General features: G+C 36.7%; 1 protein-coding gene across 1 annotated transcript in view; it reads left to right on the forward strand.

The window, feature by feature from the left end:
- The window catches only part of LUZP2 (leucine zipper protein 2), a 476,247-nt gene that overhangs the window by 279,380 nt on the left and 174,632 nt on the right, over positions 1–22,235 (forward strand). The window lies entirely within an intron of this gene.

Raw genomic sequence — 22,235 nt, forward strand, 5'->3', positions numbered from 1 at the left:
ATTGGAATGGATTACAAGATGTTTGATGTAAAAATCAAGTATTATATAGTGAACACGTCTCTCCACATTTCTATGGCTATTTCACTGATGTTGATTATCACCTTGAACTTCTTATTTATTGAGTCCACAGGTCAGTGGCAAAGCTTGCTAAGAATTAAGAAAAAAAAAAAAAAATGACTGTCTTGAAAAAGCCTTCTTCAGTTTTTCTTCTGCTCCAGAGCTCATTGTGTTCTGATAAAGACAGACTCCAACAGCTCAAGCCATATGAAATATCAGTTGCCATTTGCCAGTTGCTCTTACACATAATGAGCTGATTCCAGAGAGTGAGCTATTATTTCCAGCTCCCCAGATCAGTCACTTAACCTCCCTTTACCCTTTAAAGATAGGAATACATTTTTCCTTGGCAGATCTCATGGGGCTAATGTAAATATTGGTGAGATAACAGTTGCAAAGTCACTTGAATGTTACACAAGAAAAGGTAAAATTAAATTTTTCCTGTAAGTTTTCATGGATTAGGGATGAAGGTAATCTTTTTCAGACTGCAAATAGAATCAAATGAATTAGTTTTTGCCCAAGCAAAGGAATAAGGAATGGGGTATGCATTCTCAGAGAAATATCTTCTGAATAGGTGATGCTTTCATTAAGCATATGCATATCTTAAAGAGGTACATGAAGTTGCTATATACCACAGGGACAGTACTCTGTGATAACCTAGAGGGATAGGATGGGGGGAGGAAAGGGAGGCTCAGGAGAGAGGTGATATATGTATAATTATGGCTGATTTGAGTTGTTGCACGGCAGAAGCCAACACAACATTGTAAAGCTGTTTTTTTCCAATTTAAAAATACATAAATGAAAGATTACATGAAATTCTGAATTGCAGTAAACCCAAAGATCTGGATTTTGGAAAACAGCTGTCATCCTTTTGTTGTGATCTGTGGTACGAATTGGGTTTCCCTGATAGCTTAGTTGGTTAAGAATCCGCCTGCAATGCAGAAGACCCCAGTTCAGGATTCCTTTGTCAGGAAGATCTGCTGGAGAAGGGATAGGCTACCCACTCCAGGATTCTTGGGCTTCCCTTGTGTCTCAGCTGGTAAAGAATCTGCCTGCAATGCAGGAGACCTGGGTTCAATCCCTGGGTTGGGAAGATCCCCTGGAGAAGGGAAAGGTTTATACCATGCTACCCAGGTAATGTGCCTAGGAGTCATTCTAACCCTTCCCTTCTCCCCTCACCACTTTCAGTCTCTCTCCAAACCTTATCTGCCCTTCCTCCTCTGCATCTTGCTAATCACCTGTTGCCACATCAATGCTGTTTTATTTAAGACTGACTAGTCTTTCACGGTGGCTAATGTGTTCATCTCCCATATGATCTCCTGGCTTATAGTCTTACATGTCTCTATCCCATCCTCAGTGTACAAGGCACAGGCAGCCTTCCTTGCCTGGCCCCTGTTTCTTTTACCCAGTCCTAGGCCTGTCTCTCCAGAAACAGAGCTTTCGCTCCAAGCATGCTCACTTACTCAGCGCTATTTCACTTGTCTGACTGTTGAATAGCTGTTCACTGAGACACTTCTTCCTTCAATACCAAAGTATAGTAGACAGAAGCAAAGGTTTTGGCTTGTATTCAAATCCATTTTCCTACTATGTGACCTGTGGCAAAGTTCTGAATTTTTCTGTGGCTTTACAGGATGTCACATATAAAGTTGAGATAATAATAACACCTACCCCAGTGGTTATCATGAGGATTACGTGAGATAATCTTTGTAAAGCACTTCAGTGTTCAGCACATAGCAAGCAATTGGTAACACTATTGTTATTATATTTTGCCAAATTCCAGTTTATACATCATGTGCATCAAAATTTGCTTCTTTTCTGTGAAACATTTCAAACATCTGTATTCCCCTAACTTCAGGAGAATAAATTACCCTCTCTTTCGCCATAATCTACACTGTAGCTAGTAATAATGATTGAAATTGTTTGTTTATGTATCTGCCAGTTCATTGGATGGTGTAAGCATTTGTTTATTCAACCTTGTTTCTTGGTCTAGAGCTTCATGTATAAGAGGTAATTCATAAACATATATTGAAGGAATGAATGACATGTAAAATCAAGTGATTTCCGTCATAAAAAGCCCAGAGAGATGAGAGGAGCCTCTTCTTTATGCCTGGAGAATATGTATGTGGTCCTCATACATACACACATACATACATACGTACATACATATGTGAAAAAAATGGGCTTCTTTCTGATGCATATGGATGTTCCCTTTTCTTATATTAATTTTTCTGATATCATTTTTCAGATAATTTTTCAAAAATAATGTTTCTGATATTAATTTCCCCTTGAGAACAACTCTTTTCCTTTTACTTTATCTTTGGAGAAACTCCTCCCCTTCTTTCAACTTAATTCTTCATTAACCCACAGAGCTAAAATGGTTTGTTCAGCACATAGCCCCATGTAGCTTATGGTAATTGCAGCTTAGCATGCTCAAGAAGAAAGATTTAGATTCTAGTATATTGGGAATTTCTCAGTATTATTCAGGAATTGATGTGAGAGCAAAATCAATGGTTATTTTTAAGCTGCTTTTCTTGAACTATATTGATTTCTTAGCTTGAGAGTAGGGGACAGAATCTGTTATTTAAACATGTAGTTTTAAAGTGGAAAATGTATTCAATTCCCTATAATTAAACCCCTCACACAGTTTTTTGCAAATGACATATCAATGGGTCTATAACATTATTTCTGTAATTTAATTACAAAATGCTGTTATCACAAACAAGTATAAGAATTTTAAATCACTTATGTATTTTTAATTCTTACATTCAGGATTGTTTTTACTATCTCTAAAAATATTTTCTATATCAACTTTGATGCATCTGAAGGCAATTACAAAAATATATCTGAGATGATAACCAAACGTTTTAATCAGGAGTTTAGCTTTAGGCATTTTGAAGAATAGTAAATTAGATTTCCTAACACATTAATGCTTGCCTTTTGTGAGGAGTTTTAAAAAGCTGTGAGTAATCAGTTTTATTTGATTCAGTAATGTAACTTTGTATAAATAAGAGTTGAGGATAGAGTGTATCTAGAAGATTCTTGCTTCTTTCTGATCATCTTTTAGCAGCTTAAAACAGTAACATTTCTTTTAATAAAGACAGAGGAGTTTGTTTTCATCCACCAGACCTCTCAGCCTCTACTTAGCTCAGTGAACTATCCTCCTAGAGGTTTTATATAGCTCTTCATCATGCATTTTCAAGTGCATTATGCTCTGCGTATTATTAAAATAGCTTGTCAAAATGTTCTTTATAAAATCATGGTAGTGTTCTCAGTTTCCATCCCAGATGGAACAATTAGAGCCACAGGATAAAGTCCAGATTTACTTAAATTTTTAATAGCTAAGTGCAGTGTAATGGATTAGGTGCCAAGTGGGAATGCTGAGGTCTCTACTGAGGGGTGAGATCGGTTTGTACATTTCTCTCCTCTTCTCTTTTTATTTCTAATAAATACATTATGACTTTTAGGAGCCCAAAACTTCCATTTACAAATAGGGTGATTGGAACATGTAAGCTCTAACATATTTTATTTTTTCAACTTTAACGTTTTTTATCCCTCTGTTATTGACATCAATGAGGTAAAAATTAATTTTCCAGCAGTGAATGGTGGGATTAATGGAAGTGAGTGTTTTTAAGCTGCTTAGAGCTTGATAAAGAAGATTTAAAACATATAGTCATGGTAAATCAGGACAAGAGTTTGTAAAATTTAGTGGCACTTATTTTTATTTTTTATACCAGAAAAATATTTTGATCTCATTAATAATACCAGCAGGTTTATTAGTGTTAATCTGGGCTGTTAATGTGGACTTCCCTGGTGGCTCAGACAGTAAAGAATCTACCTGCAATGCAGGAGACCTGGGTTTGATCCCTGGGTCAGGAACATCCCCTGGAGAAGGGAATGGCTACCCACTGCAATATTCTTGCCTAGAGAATCCCATGGACAGAGAATCCTGGGCTACATTCCTTGGGGCCACAAAGAGACACAACTGAGTGACTAATTATGTACACTGCGTGCTATTAATATATTCCCATAAAATATGACAGTACAACAAAAATTTTGCCCCAGCCAAAGACTGATTTTTAAAAAGTTGATGCTGAGAAATCAAATATTTCGATTCAGAGTTTACTTCACCATTCAGTAATTTGGTAAGCACTGTGTTAAGTTCTTTACAAACATTTTCTCCCTTAGTTCTTGTGGTAACCACAGTAATAAGTACCCTCACTATTATAACTTTTCAGTGCAGTGGGTAACAAAAGGACATGTAACTGATATAGTTTCTGAGTAAAGTTTGCTTTTCTTCCATAGCAGTATATTTTTTAGCACTTTATAACAATTATATTAGTGTTTCAGTTAAAACTGAGAAAGAACTGATTTTTAATATCCTAGCATATGCTTTCGGAGAAGGCAATGGCAACCCAGCCCAGTACTCTTGCCTGGAAAATCCCATGGACAGAGGAGCCTGGTGGGCTACAGTCCATGGGGTCGCTAAGAGTCAGACACAACTGAACACCTTCACTTTCACTTTTCACTTTAATGCTTTGGAGAAGGAAATGACAACCCACTCCAGTGTTCTTGCCTGGAGAATCGCAGGGACAGGGGAGCCTGGTGGGCTGCCATCTATGGGGTCGCACAGAGTCGGACACGACTGAAGTGACTTAGCAGCAGCAGCAGCATATGCTTTAAGACATAATCCCTCCCTTCAGGGATTACGTTTAAAAAGAGAAGTTCTTCCCAAATTACTTGAGTACGCTACAGCATAGTAGTTATGTGCTATAAGGTCAGATCTTTGGATTCAGACTTGATGTTTGGTATATAATACCAAAGTAATAATACTCCCCTGATGACCATTTTCATTATCTGGTATATATTTTAATTATACATATTTTATTGTAAGCAATAGATAAATATTACCAGTAATAATAATAAACTGAAAAGATTTATCAAAGTGTAATAACTAAGAAGAGAGAAATGTCTTTAAAGTTGTATTTCAAATTCTAACTGTGCCACTTACACCTTTATAACTAGGTATATATATGAAGGCATATAATGTCCCTAATGTGCAAATGAGGAACAGTCTGAGAGAGGTTTTAGGCAATAAAAAGTATAGATGAATACATACAGAGTTGAAATCTGAAATCCAAATTTCAAAAGACCTTTAGGTCTTCAAAGCCCCCACACTTTTCAATTACAATATAGAGATTGAGCATACAAGATTTTGAAGAACAAAGTTGATTCTCCAAAATCGCTGAGGATGCTGTGAGATTCCGTCTCACTGGAGAAATCCATGAAGTGAGGGATGGATACCTTTTCAAGTCTACAGCACAGCATCCAGGCCTCTGTCAGCACAAAGAGTATGTGACAGTTTTGTCCAACCGCAGAGTGAAAAACAAAAATCCTTGTTCAAGAAATGGAATTAGCAAATGCATCACAATTTCTTGTACTACTTATTTTCCCCTTCCAAGCAGAGGCCTGTCATACATTGTGTGATATTTTTATATGTTATGGACACATCTCCCAAGTCATTTTTCCAAATGTTTAGGTAATATGGTTTATTAGTAGGTTTTTCTGGTCCCTCCTGGCAGATTACACATGCTTACTGCATTAGTGCTTTAGAAACAGCCAGGCATGGGCCGCATTGTATTCAAATAAAGATATGAAGGCCGTAGGCTAGAAAATTCCCCAAGGTCCTTGAGTGGCAGCAACTTAGCTCCTTAAAACAACTTTAGCTTCATTCCTTTAAATAGATTGTCAAAACGGAGTTAGCTGTCAGTGGCAAAAATTTCAAAAATCTTTGCAGACAGATGACAAGATGCATGATGTGTCTTATAGGCAGATGATGATCACTTTGTGTCAGGAAGGCAGACAACAAAAGTGACTGCATCTTCAGGAGAATTCAGATAGAACAGTTTTTGTTTTGTTTTGTTTTGTTGCCTTTGTGAGAGTGATTAAGCTTATTTAGCTAAGTTGAAAAATACTAGACACCTTTTATTTCTATGATGATATGAGCTATGAGGGAAGACCTTTATTTCTATACGATAGCCAAAAAATGGGATTTTTGAATTGGCATAGTGCTGGGAGTTCTTATATCACATATACTTTTGGCTGTCATAACCACTATCCAATGTACAATTATTATAAAATTCTTCTCTGAATTAATTTGCATTAAATATTTTATATTTAAGAGATAAAACCTGAGACTTCAAGCATTCCGTTTCTTAAAATAATGTGACAGGTTTGCAGATATTATGTGGAAAATTTAGGAAAAGTTTTACTTTATCATTTATTTGTTCATTCAACAGATATTTACTCTGAGCTGACCATATATCATGATATATGTTAGGCAAGAAACATTCCTTCTGCTTATCCTTATAGCTTCAATTTAAAGATCACTTTCACAGAAAGCCTTCTTTGGCCCTGTACTTGGTCTGACAACTGAAATATATTATCATAAGCCCTTCATACTCAATCATACATTTTGTTGTTATTGCTACCTGGTGTCCATCTTTCCCAATTGTCTGTAATCTTGCAGTGATCAGGAGCCATAGTGGCTTTGTTAATTACCTTAACTCCAGTGCTCATACAGGCGTTCAATATTTTTTAAATATGTTAAAAAGGCATAATGCAAATAATGAAAATGTGGAATAATATTAAATATAATGCCATTTTGTTAAGAAGTACAATCGACAAACAGGGCAGGCAAAACCTGAGTGTCTAAGAATATCAAAAATCGTGGGAGAGGTAACTCAGATAAGACTTGTTTATTTCTGAGAAGGAAAGGTGAGGTAGATATAACAGGAAGTGAAAGAAAAGAGTCTGCTAGCACAGTGTATTTGGAAAACTACGACTAGAGCAGAGAGAGTAATGTGTCAGGTACCAGGAATGATTCCAGATTCCGGGCAAGTTGTAGGAAGCAGCTTTTGAAGGTCTCTTGATTCCACTTAAAGGATTTCCAGTGTTTTATATATTTAAAGACTATATATGTATGTGTACTATATATATCTATATATCTATCTATATATATATATATGTAAAACACTGGAAATCCCTTATAACCTCAAAAAGTAAGTGAGAAAATGGTAGGATTCAATTTTTGTGTGAATAAAACACTCCTAAGGAATAACTACTTCTGGTCTCAAATATCCAAACACTTTTCACCTGGAATACATAGATGGTTTTAGTCACTTGTATATCTTTATTGACATATATGCTCAGAAACTCTTATGCATTTATAATTTCAAACTTTTCTCATTTTTTAAAAATTTTATCTAGAGTGCTCTGTTAATTCATCATCATGAGTTGCTTTTCAGAGTTTACTTTTTACAGGCCATAAAACAATTACAGTACATAGTGTGATTCTCTCTGTTAATCAAATTCATATCACCTGCCTAGAAGCTACTTTCCTTTCACACAGTCATGAGAGATTTTTCTGTTTTTTTTCTCACAATGACTTGTGAGGGAATGGTTACTTTTTAGTAAGCAACAGTATACATCAGAAAATTAAGTACAGTTGCTTAACATTGAGATGCTTCTGCAGTAATAATTTTTGTCACAAAATGGCTCTTTTTGTTCCTCTGAAAAAAAATAAATTATCGCAGAAGACATTAAGTATAAAAATGAGAGTGACAATTCCCCCTTAATTTAGGTGTTAAATTAAAATTATTCATACATTTATTGAGTGGACAGGAAAGCTTCATGAAAGAGTCATGGCAATTGAGAGTAGGAATGGAACTAATTCACTCATTTGACATTTACTGAGTATTTGATATACACACAAGAAATACCAGTTTGTACCCCCAAGGAGCCTTCAGCCTAGTGAGACAGAAAGGAGAAACCTTTGAAATAAAGTGTGGAAATTATAATAAATGAATACACACAGTAGGAAGAGAACACTTAGCCTGTGGACTTTAGAGAAACTTTCATCAGGGAGGTGGCATCAGCTTTGTCCTGGGCTTGCATATTACAATAACCTACAGGTAATATACCAATATTACAAGAGTATTGAGTAGAGTTCCTTGTGTTATACAGTAGGAACTTGTTGATTATTTTATATATAATGGTGAGTATATATTAATCTGAAACTCTTATCTATCCCTCTCCCTGATTTCCCACCATTTTCTATGTCTGTGGGTATGTTTCTGTTTTGTATTAAGTTCATTTGTATCATTGTTTTAAATTCTTCGTGTAAGTGATAGCATATGATATTTATCTTTGACTTACTTCACTACTTAGTATGATAATCATTAAATGCATGTATGTTGCTACAGATGGCATTATTTCACTCTTTCATGGCTGAGTAGCATATCAGTGTGTGTATATACCACATCTTCTTTATCCAGTCCTCTGTGTACATTTACATTGCTTGCATATCCTGACTATTGTAAGTAGCACTGCACTGACCATTGGGGTGCAGGTATCTTTATGAATTATGATTTTCTTGGGATACATACCCAAGAGTAAGATCTCTGCACCCTATGGCAGCTCAGCTTTTTGAGTAACGCCCATACTGTTTTCCATAGTATGGAAATTCCCATTCCCACCAACGGATTCCCTTTTTTCCACACCCTCTCCAGCATTTATTGCTTGTAGTTTTTTTAATGATGGCCATTCTGACAGGTGTGAAGTGCTACCCCATTGTAGTTTTGATTTGCATTTCGCTAATAATTAGCAATGTTGAGCAGCATTTCATGTACTTTTTTGGCCTTTCCTTGCAGAGCCTGAAAGGAAAGCATAGAAAAGAGCGTGTCTGAGGCTATGGATAAGTGGAAATGTGTGTTAGGTCTAGGAAAGCATAGTGGGTCTTTGTGTGTTAGCAGAAGGGGACAGGATTAAGGAATCTTACATGCTTAGTCACTTAGTCATGTCCCACTCTTTGTGGCTCTTTGGACTGTAGCCCACCAGGCTCCTCTGTCCATGGGATTTCTTAGGCAAGGATATTGGCGTGGGTTGCCATTTTCTGCCTCAGGGATCAAATCCGTGTCTCCAATATTGCAGGTGGATTCTTTACCCCCTGAACTATTGGGGAAGCCCTAGGGATCTTAGGAAAGGAATAAGAGATGAAAATATGACGGTAGTTTAGAGCCAGAAGTGATGTAAAGACACCAGACAGTTCAACATAAGGATGTACAGCATTTGGATTTTTTCTAAGGAGGGTAATTTCATACTTGAATGGGAAGTGAACTAGGAAGAAAGGGAACTAGGGGTAAACTTAACTAAAATGAAAGTTAGGGAATTGGCAGTGATGAGAATAGTGAAAGAGAAGATCTGAAAATCATTCCCAAGATGACTTCAGTGACTTGTTGAATGAGGTAATATTAGGGAAAATAGAGACAAGAATAATTCAGAGACAGCTCAAATAATTGGATTGGAGGTGTGTTGTAATCCAAGACCAGAGGACAAATACTAAAATGAGCAAGTTGGAAACATTTACACAAAACAACCTATGTGTTGTGAAAGCCATAAGATAATAAGATCTTAGAAGTTATGTAAAACAACCTCCTTTTCAGATATTATAATCAAATCTATGACAGAGGAATCTTTTGAAGTTCAAAAATCAGTGTTAATTTCAGTGGAAGTTTTGAGCTGGGGAAAAAAATATGGATAATCAGATTCACATTCCACTTTGTGGCTAATAAATTGATTTGCAAAACAAATAGAAGTGTAGATGACCTTGAAATGCATTTCAGGCAGTGTTATCGGAATAATGGTTGATATAATTCACTGTTTCATATTTCAGGAAGATACTGTTTTAAGACAAAATTTTAGAAAGCAAATATAACATAATACATAGATTGTTTTGTGTAAATGTTTTCTTCTCTTGTGGGGCAGGGGATTATTTACCAATTGTTTGGCAAGGCTATTGCTCTCTTGCATTAATTAGCATTTTGAGATATGAGGCATACATAAATGTATACATTTCCCATCACTAACAAGTGCCAGAAACACAGTGAATTTTCAGTAGCTACTAGTAGAATTAATGTGTGCACACAGAAATGAGTGAATTAGTCCGGTTCTGCAGATGCTATCTGCAGACCATTATATCAACAGCATCTTGAATTCTAAATGTGCTCAGTTGCTCAGTCCTGGCAGACTCTTTGGGATCCTATGGACTGTAGTCCACCAAGCTCCTTTGTCCTTGGAATTTTCCAGGCAAGAGAGTTCTAAATACTGGTGCCTTATTAATTCATACTATGCTTTGGCTTCCCTGGTGGCTCAGTGGTAAAGAATCCGCCTGCCAGTGCAGGAGACACAAGAGACACAGGTTTTATCTCTGGATTGGGAAAATACCCTAGGGTAGGAAATGGCCACCTGCTCCAGTAGTCTTGCCTGAAAAATCCCATGGACAGAGGAACCTGGTGGGCCACAGTCCATGGGGTCCCAAGGAGTAGGACCTGACTGAGCACACATGATCTTGTGCTTTCATTAACTATTTTATTAAGTTCATCACCACTTCAGCTGATATTATGCTTGGAACTTACCTTCTTATCCCACTATTCTTACACTCTGTTTGATCTTAGATCTTGCTACTAAGCAGAAATTATTTTAGTAAACATGATAATGTGATTTTTTTTTTCAGTTGCACCTTCCTGGTTGCAATTTTCTGTTTGCTACTAGCATCTGGGGGTGGGGGGGAACTTTCAATGCTACCTTAAAACTTTGCAGACTATTCTCTAATACATAGTTAGTTAAAGAAAGAAAGAAAAAACCTCTAAGGTGAAAATAGCATATTTTCTGGTTCCTTGAAATGACAGTAATATGAGATTAGTTTTTAAAATGATGGAAATTACAGGTGAGTCACAGAGAAGTGTAGCAGACTGCAGACTTTCCCAATGAGTTTCACTGCATGGCACATGTTAAAAATAATGACATTATATGACAGCAGTGTCAATAAAGATATTTGAAATCTTGTGATTTAATTTAATAGCATAATACAAATTGTGGAGTCACTAACTTCTGTTCACATCTTGGTTTAACTGTGAATTTGTTATGCATTTATTGACAGATTATTTAATATCTCCCAAGATTTTTTGGTTTGGTTTTGTTGTGTTTCCTTTAAATAGTTAGGATAAGGTGTAACCTTTGTAGAGTTGTTATGAGGATTAAATACAAAAGCATTGTGTGGATTGCCTCATACAATATGGAATAGAGCAGATCCTCAGTGGTTATTATTTTTCTCTTGAAAGATTATTTCCTTTACTGTAAAAGTCTGAAGTCAAATTATGATTTTCTTTCTTTCTTTTTTATTTCTATGATCTAGTCATATTTAAAACTGGCCTACATTTTCCTTCTGCCCAAATTTGAATAGAACCTAGCAGGCTTTTGTTGCTATTTTTAGCCTTCAGAACAATACATATGACATACATTCTTACTTAGGCATCCTTTCTTATCTGTTGCTGTATGTATCCTTTTATGGTATTATGGTATTCTTATCATAAAAGTATGTGTGTGCATATTAGGTAAAAGACCTTCTTTTTTTCTGTTTTGCTTTATTAAAGTATAACTGACATACAAAGAACTGCACATGTATATTAAATATAGTTTCAGGAGTTTTAATCTATTGAGTTGGCCAAAAAGTTTGTTCAGGTTTTTCTGTAGCATCTTATGAAAAGAGTCAAATGAACATTTTGGCCAACCGATACACATACACTCATGAAAGCATCTCCACAATCAAGGTCATAGACAAATTCCAAGGTCACAGACACCTTCCAAAATTGTCATGGGCTCCCTCCTCTTTTTTATGGTAGGAACATTTAACATGAGCTCTACTGTCTTAGTTCATTTCCCTCATAGCTCAGTTGGTAAAGAATCCGCCTGCAATGCAGGAGACCCCAGTTCAATTCCTGGGTTGGGAAGATCCGCTGGAGAAGGGAAAAGCTACCCACTCCAGTATTATGGCCTGGAGAATTCCATGAACTGTATAGTCCATGGGGTCACAAAGAGTTGGTGACTGAGTGACTTTCACTTTCACTACTCTCTTAAGTTTTTAACTGCATTGTAAGACATTGTTGACTATAGAGATTACACTGTACAGGAGATCCACAGAGCTAGTTATTCTTGCATAACTGAAACTTAATGTTCACCCATTGAACAACTTATTTCTCCCTCCCTTCCCCCAGCACCTGATGGTTGCTGTTCTAGTATCTGATTCTATGAGTTTGATTATTCAGGTTCTTCATGTAAGTGTAATCATTCATTGTTTGTCCTTCTGTTACTTGTTTATTTCACTTAGCATGATGCTGTCAATATACATCCATGTTATTGCAAATAGCAGGATTCAGTTCAGTTCAGTTCGTCGCTCAGTCGTGTCCTACTCTTTGCGACCCCATGAATCGCAGCATGCCAGGCCTCCCTGTCCATCACCACCTCCCAGAGTTTACTCAAACTCATGCCCATCGAGTCAATGATGCCATCCAGCTTTCTCATCCTCTGTCATCCCCTTCTCCTCCTGCCCCAATCCCTCCAAGCATCAGGGTCTTTTCCAGTGAGTCAACTCTTCGCATGAGGTGGCCAAAGTATTGGAGTTTCAGCTTCAACATCAGTCCTTCTAATGAACACCCAGGACTGATCTCCTTCAGGATGGACTGGTTGGCAGGATTATGTTCTTTTTAAATCTGAATAATATTTTATTGTATTATATAACAATTTTTCTTTTTCCATTCATTTATCTATGAAATTTTGTTTGTTTTTATAACTTGTGAATAATGCTGGGATGTACTTGAGAAGGTGGCTATCTGTTTGAGATCATTATTTTAATTATTTTGGCTATATATCTAGAAGTGAGGTTGCTGGATCATTCAGAAGTTCTACTTTTAATTTTTTTGTGGAACATCCATACCGTTTTTCATAGTGGCTATGTCATTTTATATCCCTGGTGACAATGTAGAAGAGTTCCAAATTCTTCACATTCTTACCAACAGTTATTATCTTTTTTAATAGTTTTATCTTTTTATCCTCACTGATGTGAATTATCTCATTGTGGCTTTGTTTTGCATTTCTCAATAATTTGCTTTTCTGATACTGAGTTGTATGAATCTTTATATATCTTAGTTATTAATCTCATGTCAGATATGGTTTACCATTTCTTTTTCTCATTCTGTTATTTTCTTTGCTGTGTAGCAGCTACAGTAATGAAAACAGTACGCCTGCCTTTACAGGCATAAAGACAGACATATAAGCCAAAAGAATGGAGTAGGGAGCCCAAAATTAAAGCTGCATGCATACATGGCAAGAGAGATGAGAATACACAATGAGGAAAAGATAGTATCTTCAGCAAATGATGTTGGGAAACTAGATATCCATAGGCAAAAGAATGAAGGTCGTTCTGTGTCTGACACCATACACCAATAAATTCAACATGGATTAAAGACTTAAACATAAGATGTGAAACTATAAAACTCCTTGAATAAATCATAGAAGAAAAGCTTCTTGACCCTGATCTTGAAAATTGTGTCTTGGAAATCACATCAAAAGCACAGTAAACCAAAGTAAAACAGACAACTGGGACTATGTCAAAGTGAAAGTTGTTTTGTTTATTTCCCAAGTGGCATTCTTACCGGAGTATCTCTTTACCCATTCCCCATTCTTTGTATTGGTTATTATTCTCTTAAGATCCTAAGTCTCAGGAAGTGTCTAATATTCCAGTGCTATCTTCTCTTCACTAATGACTCTTATTCAATGGATGGTACTTTTTGTTATTATCTCAGAGTGTCCACTTCTGTGACTCATTATGACCCAATGATTGTTTTAAATCTAGGAAAGTACTTCTACATATTGCTGCTTACCCATTTTTTGAGAAATAAATCTGTAAGCATGATTTAAAAAATAAATCCTATATTTAGGTGAATGGGTTTTACAGTATTTTTTTTCTTTTTTCCATACATCTCACTCTCTCCTCCCCTCGCCCCATGTCCATAAATCTATACTCTATGTCTGTTTCTCCATTGCTGCCCTTAGATAAATTCTTCAGTAACATTTTTCTAGATTCCATATATATGTGTTAGAATACAGTATTTATTTTTCTCTTTCTGACTTACTTCACTCTATATAATAGGTTCTAGGTTCACTGACCTCATCAGAACTGACTCAAATGTGTTCCTTTTTATGGCCAAGTAATATTCCATTGTGTATAAATACCACTACTTCTTTATCCATTCATCTGTATATGGACATCTAGGTTGCTTCCATGTTCTAGCTATTGTAAATAGTGCTGCAATGAACAGTGGATACATGTGTCTTTTTCAATTTTGGTTTCCTCTGGGTATATGCCTAGAAGTGGGATTACTGGGTCATATGGTGGTTTTATTCCTAGTTTTTAAGCAGTCTTCATACCGTCTTGATGACTGGCTATATCAATTCACATTCCTACCAACAGTGTAAGAGCATTCCCTTTTCTCCACACCCTCTCCAGCATTTATTGTTTGTAGACTTTTTGATGATGCCCATTCTCACTGGTATGAGGTGATATTTCATTGTAGTTTTTAATTGCATTTCTCTAATAACGAGTGATGTTGAGCATCTTTTCATGTGTTTGTTTGCCATCTGTGTGTCTTCCTTGGAGAAATGTCTGTTTAGGTCTTTTTCCCACTTTTTGATTGGGTTGTTTGTTTTCCTGGTATTGAGTTGTATGAGCTGCTTGTATAATTTGGAAATTAATCCTTTGTCAGTCGTTTCATTTGCTATTGTTTTTTCCAATTCTGAGGGTTGTCTTTTCACCTTGCTTATAGTTTGTTTGCTGTTCAAAAGCTTTTAAGTTTAATCAGGTCCCACTTGTTTAGTTTTGTTTTTATTTCCATTACTCTAGGAGGTGGGTCATAGAGGATCTTGCTTTAATTTATGTCATCAAGTATTCTGCCTATGTTTTCCTCTAAGAGTTTTGTAATTTCTTGTCTTACATTTAGGTCTTTAATCCATTTTGAGTTCATCTTTGTGTATGGTGTTAAGGAGTGTTCTAATTTCATTCTTTTATAGGTAGCTGTCCAGTTTTCCCAGCACCATTTACTGAAGTGGCTGTCTTTGCCCCATTGTATATTCTTGCCTCCTTTGTCAAAAATAAGGTACCCATACGTACATGGGTTTATTTCTGGGCTTTCTATCTTGTTCCATTGGTCTATATTTCTGTTCTTGTACCAGTACTGTACTGTCTTGATGACTGTAGCTTTGTAGTATAATCTGATCTGAAGTCAGGAAGATTGATTCCTTCAGCTCTACTCTTATTTCTTAAGACTGCTTTGGTTATTTGGGGTCTTTTGTGTTTCCATATGAATTGTGAAATTTTTTGTTCTAGTTCTGTGAAAATGCCACTGGTAATTTGGGATCACATTGAATCTGTGGATTGCAATTGGTACTATAGACATTTTCACAATATTGATTCTTCCTACCCAGGCACATGGAATATCTCTCCATCTATTTATGTCATCTTTGATTTCTTTCATTAATGTCTTATACTTTTCTGTGTACAGTTGCTGTGTCTCCTTAGGTAAGATATTCCTAGATATTTAATTATTTCTGTTCCAATGGTGAATGGTATTGATTCCTTAATATCTCTTTCTGATTTTTCACTGTTGGTTTACAGGAATGCAAGTGATTTCTGTGTATTGATTTTGTGTCCTGAAAATTTGTTAAATTCACTGACTAGTAATTTTCTGATACTATCTTTAGGGTTTTCTATGTACAGTATCATGTCATCTGCAAACAGTGAGAACTTTACTTCTTCTTTTCCAAACTGGATTTCTTCTATTTCTTTTTATTTTCTGATTGGTGTAGCTAGGACATCCAGAACTATGTTGAATAAGAGTGGTGAAAGTGGACACCCTTGTCTTGTTCCTGATCTTAGGGGGAATGATTTCACTTTTTCACCATTGAGAATAATGTTTGCTGTAGGCTTATCATATATGGCCTTTACTATGTTGTTGTAGGTTCCTTCTATGCCCATTTGTGAAGAGTTTTAATCATAAATGCCAAATTCAGCCTTAAATTGAAGAAAGTAGGGAAAACCACTGGACCATTCAGGTATGATCTAAATCAAATCCCTTATGACTATACAGTGGAAGTGAGAGATTTAAGGGACTAGATCTGATAGACAGAGTGCCTGATGAACTATGGACGGAGGTTCTTGACACTGTACAGGAGACAGGAATCAAGACCATCCACAAGAAAAAGAAATGCAAAAAAGCAAAATGGCTGTCTGAGGAGGCCTTACAAATAGCTGTGAAAAGAAGAGAAGCGAAAAACAAAGGAGAAAAGGAAAGATATACCCATTTGAACGCAGAGTTCCAAAGAATAGCAAGGACAGATAAGAAAGCCTTCCTCAGCGATCAAAGCAAAAATAAATAAATAAATAAAATAAAATAGAGGAAAACAATAGAATGGGAAAGACTAGGGATCTCGTCAAGAAAATTACAGATACCAAGGGAAATTTTCATGGAAAGATGGGCTCGATAAAGGACAGAAATGGTATGGACCTAACAGAAGCAGAAGATATTAAGAAGAGGTGGCAAGAATACACAGAAGAACTGTACAAAAAAGATCTTCACGACCCAGATAATCACAATGGTGTGATCACTCACCTAGAGCCAGACATCCTGGAATGTGAAGCCAAGTGTGCCTTAGAAAGCATCACTACAAGCAGAGCTAGTGGAGGTGATGGAATTCCAGTTGAGCTATTTCAAATCCTAAAATATGATGCTGTGAAAGTGCTGCACTCAATATGCCAGCAAATTTGGAAAACTCAGCAGTGGCCACAGGACTGGAAAAGGTCCGTTTTCATTCCAATCCCAAAGAAAGGCAATCCCAAAGAATGCTCAAACTACCAGACAATTTTACTCATCTCACACACTAGTAAAGTAATGCTCAATATTCTCCAAGCCAGGCTTCTGCAATATGTGAACCGTGAACTTCCAGATGTTCAAGCTGGTTTTAGAAAAGGCAGAGGAACCAGAGATCAAATTGCCAATATCCGCTGGATCATCGAAAAAGCAAGAGAGTTCCAAACAAACATCTATTTCTGCTTTATTGACTATTCCAAAGCCTTCAACTATATGGGGTCACAATAAACTGTGGAAAATTCTGAAAGAGATGGGAATACCAGACCACCTGACCTGCCTCTTGAGAGACCTGTATGCAGGTCAGGAAGCAACAGTTAGAACTGGACATGGAACAACAGACTGGTTCCAAATAGCAAAAGGAGTATATCAAGGCTGTATATTGTCACCCTGCTTATTTAACTTCTATGCAGAGTACATCATGAGAAACGCTGGGCTGGAAGAAGCACAAGCTGGAATTAAGATCACCGGGAGAAATATCAATAACCTCAGCTATGCAGATGACACCACCCTTATGGCAGAAAGTGAAGAGGAACTAAAGAGCCTCTTGATGAAGGTGAAAGAGGAGAGTGAAAAAGTTGGCTTAAAGCTCAACATTCAGAAAACTAAGATCACGGCATCCAGTCCTATCACTTCATGGCAAATGGATGGGGAAACAGTGGCTGACTTTATTTTTTTAGGCTCCAAAATCACTGCAGATGGTAACTTCAGCTATGAAATTAAAAGACGCTTTCTCCTTGTAAGGAAAGTTATGACCAACCTAGACAGCATATTAAAAAGCAGAGACATTACTTTGTCAACAAAGGTCCATCTAGTTAAGGCTATAGTTTTTCCAGTGGTCATGTATGGATGTGAGAGTTGGATGGTGAAGAAAGCTGAACGTCAAAGAATTGATGCTTTTGAACTGTGGTGTTGGAGAAGACTCTTGAGAGTCCCTTGGACTGCAAGGAGATTGAACCAGTCGATCCTAAAGGAGATCAGTCCTGGGTTTCATTGGAAGGACTAATGTTGAAGCTGTAACTCCAATACTTTGCCCACCTGATGTGAAGAACCAACTCATTTGAAAAGAACCTGATGCTGGGAAAGATTGAGGGCAGGAGAAGGGGACAACAGAGGATGAGATGGTTGGATGGCATCACCAACTCAATGGACATGGGCTTGGTGAACTCTGGGTGTTGTTGATGGGCAGGGAGTCCTGACGTGCTGTGGTTCATGGGGTCACAAAGAGTCAGACTCTTTGAGTGAGTGAACTGAACTATACTAAATCATAAATGGATGCTGAATTTTGTCAACGGCTTTTTATGCCTCTATAGAGATTATCATATGATTTTTATGTTTCAGTTTGTTAATATGGTATATCACATTGATCAATTTGCATATATTGAAGAATCCTTGTATCCCTGGAATAAACCCAACTTGATCGTGGTATACGAACTTTTCGATGTGTTGCTAAATTCTGTTTGCAAAAATTTTGTTGAAGATTTTTACATCTGTGTTCATCAGTGATGTTGGCTTGTAGTTTTCATTTTTTGTGTTGTCTTTGTCTGATTTTGGCATCAGGGTGATGGTGGCCTGGTGGCCTCATAGAATGAGTTTGAAAGTGTTCCTTTCTCTGCAGTTTTTCGAAAGAGTTTTAGAAGGATAGGCATTAGCTCTTCTGTAAATGTTTGATAGAATTCTCATGTGAAGCCGTCTGGCCCAGGGCTTTTGTTTTGGGGGAGATTTTTGATTACAGCTTCAATTTCAGTATTTGTAATTGAATTGTTCATAATTTCTATTTCTTCCTGGTTCAGTCTTGGAATGTTGAAATTTTCTAAGAATCTGTCCATTTCTTCCACATTATCCATTTTATTGCCATATGGTTGTCCATATTAGTCTCATAATCCTTTGTATTTCTGCATTGTCTGTTAAAACCTCTCTTTTTCATTTCTACATTTTGGCGATTTGATTTGTCCTTTTTTTTTTTCTTGATGAGTCTGGCTAAAGGCTTGTCAATTTTATCTTCTCAAAGAACCAGCTTTTAGTTTTATTTAACATTAGTATCATTTCTTTCATTTCTTTTTAATTTATTTCTGCTCAGATCTTTATGATTTCTTTCCTTCTACTGATTTTGGGGCTTTTTGGTTCTTTTTCCAGTTGTTTTAGATGTAAAGTTAGGTTGTCTATTTGATGTTTTTCTTGTTTCTTGAGGTAGGATTGTTTTGCTGTAAACTTCCCTCTTAGAATTGCTTTTGCTGCATCCCAAAGTTTTTGAGTTTTTGTGTTTTCATTGTCATTTGTTTCTAGAAATTTTTGATTTCCCTTTTGATTTCTTCAGTAACCTGTTGGTTATTTAGAAACATGTTGTTTAATCTCCATGTATTTGTGTTTTTTACTGTTTTTTTTTTTTCCTTGTAATTGATATCTAGTCTCATAGTGTTGTGGTCGGAGAAGATGCTTGATATGATTTCAATTTTCTTAAATTTACTGAGGTTTGATTTGTGACCCAAGATGTGGTCTATCCTGGAGAATCTTCCATGTGCACTTGAGAAGAAGGTGTATTCTTCTACATTTGGATGGAATGTCCTGAAGATACCAATGAGATCCATCTCATCTAATGTATTATTTAAGACTTGTGTTTCCTTATTAATTTTCTGTTTTGATGACCTGTCCATTGGTGTGAGTGGGGTGTTAAAGTCTCCTCCTATTATTGTGTTATTGTCAATTTCTCCTTTTATGTCTGTTAGTGTTTGTCTTAAGTATTGAGGTGCTCTGTGCTGGGTGCATAGACATTTACAATTGATATATCTTCCTCTTGGATTGATTTCTTGATCATTATGTAGTGTCCTTCCTTATCTCTTGTAATCTCCTATATTTTAAGGTCTATTTTATCTGATATGACGATTGCTACTCCAGCTTTCTTTTGCTTCACATTTTCATGGAACATATTTTTCCATCCTCTCATATTCACTCTATATGTGTCTTTAGGTCTGAAGTGGGTTTCTTGTAGACCGCATATATATGGGTCTTCTTTTTGTATCCACTCAGCCTGTCTGTTGGAGAAGGCAACAGCAACCCACTCCAGTACTCTTGCCTGGAAAATCCCATGGACAGAGGAGCCTGGTAGGTTACAGTCCATGGGGTCGTGAGGAGTCAGACAAGACTGAGTGACTTCACTTTCACTTCTCACTTTCATGCATTGGAGAAGGAAATGGCAACCCACTCCAGTGTTCTTGCCTGGTTAATCCCAGGGACGGAGGAGCTTGTTGGGCTGCCATCTATGGGGTCGCCCAGAGTCGTGCACAACTGAAGTGACTTAGCAGCAGCAGCCTGTCTGTGTCTTTTGGTTGGAACATTTACTCTATTTACTTTTAAAGTGATTATTAATATATATGTTCCTATTGCTATGTTCTTAATTGTTTGGGGTTGATTTTGTAGATCGTTTTTCTTCTCTTGTATTTCTTGACTATATAAGTCCCTTTAACATTTGTTGTAAAGCTGTTTTGGTGGTACTGAATTCTCTTAACTTTTGCTTGTCTGAAAAGCTTTTTATTTCTCTCTCCATCAATTTTGAATGAGATCCTTGCCAGGTACAGTAATCTTGGTTGTAGACTTTTTCCATTTCAGTATTTTAAATATATCCTGCTATTACCTCCGGGCCTGAAGTTTTGCTGAAAGATCAGCTTTTAAACGTATAGGGTTTTCCTTGTATGTTACTTATTGCTTCTCCCTTGCTGCTTTTAATAATTTTTCTTTGTGTTTAGTCTTTGTTAGTTTGATTAGTATGTGTCTTGGTGTGTTTATCCTTGGGTTTATCCTGTGTAGGACTCTTTGCACCTCTTGAACTTGATTGACTATTTCCTTTTCCATCTTGGGGAAATTTTCAACTATAATCTCTTCAAAAATTTTCTCATACCCTTTCTTTTTCTCTTCTTCTTCTGGGACCCCTATAATTTGAATGTTGGTACATTTGATATTGTCCCAGAAACTATCCTGTTCTTTTCATCCTTTTTACTTCATTCTGCTCTTCAGATGTTATTTCCACCATTTTATCTTCCAGCTTATTGATTTGTTCTTCTGCTTCAGATATTCTGCTATTGATTCCTTCTAGATTATTTGTAATTTCAGGAGTTCTGTTGTTTGTATGTTTATTCTTTAATTATCTGGGTCTTTGTTAATTGATTTTTGCATTTTCTCCATTCTGTTTTCAAGCTTTTTGATCATCTTTACTATCATTATTCTGAACTCTTTTCCGGGTAGTTTGCCTGTTTCCTCTTCATTTATCTGGACTTCTCTGTTTCTAGTTTGTTCCTTTATTTATGTAGTATTTCCCTGCCTTTTCATTTTTTTCTTTTTAACTTATTATGTTTAAGGTCTCCTTTTCCCAAGCTTCAAGGTTGAATTCTTTCTTCCTTTTGGTTTCTACCCTTCTAATGTTGGTACAGTGGTTTGTGTAAGCTTCTTATAGGGTGAGATTTTGTTTGTTTGTTTTTCCTCTGATGGGCAAGGCTCAGTGAGATGGTAATCCTGTCTGCTGATGATTGGACAGGATTTTTGTTTTGTTTGTTGTTTAGATGAGGCATCCTGCACAGGGTGCTACTGGTGGCTGGGTGATGCCAGGTCTTGTTCTCAAGTGGTTTCCTTTGTGTGAGTTCTCACTATTTGATACTCCCTAGGGTTAGCTCTTTGGTAGTCTAGGGTCTTGGAGTCAGTGCTCCCACTGCAGAGGTGCAGGACTTGACTGCTGTCCAGCAGCTGAGCAGTAGGAGCTGCAGTCCAGTCCCTTGTGGCAGGATGAATGCCGAAGTCTTAGCAAGGGTGCTGTTGGGTGGGCACAGAGGGCACCTGCTGACCTGTCTGCAACCTCAGGCCAAGTAGCAGTAATTCTTGCAGCAGTCCATTCACTGGAAAGTTCCTCCTGGGTCACAGCCTCTTCAGTAGTTTTAATGATTGTTCATATATCCTAAAATTATTATTTGCCTGTGTGTTAGCTTAAAATATTTATGTTATTAAATCCTTTCATTTCCCCTTATTTCCTTTAAGTAAAGAAAAGTCAATATTAAATATTATTTATTTGTTGTACAGATATGGTCACAATCATTTTTCATTCAGCAAAAAATTTTATATCATTTCAATAGATATCAGAAACCCTTCTGGAGTTAGTAATACAATAAGGACTAGCCAGATAATATTTCTGTCCTTCTGGGGCTCTTGTTGAAATAAGACAGTCAAGTAGAGATAAATGCTGTGAAATTAATAGAGCCAGGTTATAGGATATAGGTTAACCAGTGGGACAAGTTGTCATAGTAGGTTTCTGTAACAAACTGAATCCTAAATAATGAAGGGGAGGCAAACATATGACAATGTAGGTGGAGCATGAGTGTCTCA

Source organism: Dama dama, chromosome 2 (genome assembly GCF_033118175.1).
Source record: "Dama dama isolate Ldn47 chromosome 2, ASM3311817v1, whole genome shotgun sequence".
NCBI lineage: Eukaryota > Metazoa > Chordata > Mammalia > Artiodactyla > Cervidae > Dama > Dama dama.